Below are 1,997 nucleotides of genomic sequence, written 5' to 3'. Positions count from 1 at the left end.
CTAGAAGAAGATGGCGCCCACTCTCCCCTCTGCTCCGGACAAACGGACGCACAGTTTGTCTGCCCATGCGCTCTCCAGGCGCAACCCACCACCCCGGCGCCCCGGCCACGTTTGCGCACGCGCCCAGACGCTCACCTACTTCCCGTCGTCCAGGGAAGGGAGGTGGCTCCCGCAAGCGCGCTCGCTCGCCTTGGAGTTGCTGAGCTCCTGCGCATGCTCGGATTCCAACCAAGCCGGGAACCTGAACAAGGAACAGGAGAGAGCTTCTGAGACAAAGTTCGGGGTTAACCCGTTGCTGCGGTGAGAGGCTTCAGTAAATAACAGCTGAAGTACACTGGACAAACGTTCGTGATTCCCAGGAGTTAAGAAAAGAGACGCAAAAGCGGAGAAAATTTTACGATTTCATCTTTTCAGCGCTGCAGTTATGTGTTCTAAGCATCTAACGAAAGCCTCTTTGTAAATACTTTTTAAAGACCAGAAAAATGTTAGTGTTGCTGCCTTAGATGTTACAGGTACAATGCCAACACCCAAGGGGCTTAATAAGTGCATGCATATTCAACTTTAGAGACATTTATGAAGTCTGTTAATGTCTTTATACAGTTCTTCCTACCTTTGGGTTTTTGGAAACAGAACACATAAAGCCAATTTTGCAAATTGGGAAGCGAAAAGCACAGTTACAGGCAAGTTCTGTGGTGCCTGCTTTGTAAGAACTGGTGAACAACCTTGTGTTTTATTTTATTATTTGCAAGTAACAAAGCAGCCCACCACATTTTATAATTACAGGATACATTTATGGGTGGATTCAAAGCTCACTAAGAAGCTATTACTTTAAAGCATTGTTACATATGAGAGAAAAAATGAGTTTTCAATATCTCTCTCACTGCAAAATACCCATTCTCTTTGAGAAAGAAAAGGTAGTTTAACAAGTGAATAAAAGGTAGTTCTCTGAGTGAGCTTAGCCTCTCTATGCCTCAGTTTCCTCATCTGTAAAATGGGGATAATATTAGTACCTGCCTCTTAAGGTTGCCAGAAATGTTGAATGAGCAAATATATGTAAATATCTGAGACTACATAAGTATTAGTGACTTGTTTCAAATGTCAAGGTGACCCCATAGACAAGCAGAAGATGTCACCTCAGGGAGCTAGGCTCAATGACTAGGCAGCATTTACCTTGATTATTTCCAAAACTCCAGGGTTTGGACCTAGCCTAGCAAGCTCAAGAACCTGAACTTAAAAACTAACATCTACTGAGAGTTTATTATGTGCCAGCCCCTGTGTATTATCTCGTTTTATTCTTACAACTACTTTTAGAGGTAGGTACTATTATTTTTCCTATTTTACAAATAAGAGAAACTAAGGCATAAAGGATTGCGTAGCTTGCCCCAGGTTACAGAGATAGTATTAACCAGGAATTGAACCCTAGTGGTTTGCTTCCAGAGAACACTGCTCTGAATTATACAGGGAGAGTATGCTATCTTCTGAGGCAGACTCCATGTAAACAAGCACACAGAAACAATGCTCCAAAATGTCAATATTGTCAATATTAATTCACAAGAAGAAACACTAGTAAAGTGAAACTGAGATCAACTCAGGCTGACCAGCACTTTACTGGCTGTAAACACTCTCTGTATGAAGTCAAATGATGAGAGGATTGTTTGCTAAGCATGAAAATAGAGCATGAGTTATCTAATGTCAAAAACTGTTTTTCAGTTAAGGGTACCTAAGAAACCCATCTAACCCATCTTAACAAAAATACAGCTGTCATTTAATGAGCACTTACTATAAGCCTCATCTGAACAAGTGTGCTTAGATCAGACTCCTTCCCTTGGAAAGGCTTAGACAGATATTGCCAGTTGCCCTTGTTTTTCGAAGATGACCATCCCCCTTCTATTCACAGATTTTCTCCAAACAGAACAATATAGTGAATGGCTGTTTTTTTCTTGTCTGCCTTCTGCCTTTCTCTGATGACTACACCATTACAATCAAAAGAAGAAAAT

Source organism: Pseudorca crassidens, chromosome 17 (genome assembly GCF_039906515.1).
Source record: "Pseudorca crassidens isolate mPseCra1 chromosome 17, mPseCra1.hap1, whole genome shotgun sequence".
NCBI lineage: Eukaryota > Metazoa > Chordata > Mammalia > Artiodactyla > Delphinidae > Pseudorca > Pseudorca crassidens.
This window is presented reverse-complemented; position numbering follows the sequence as displayed.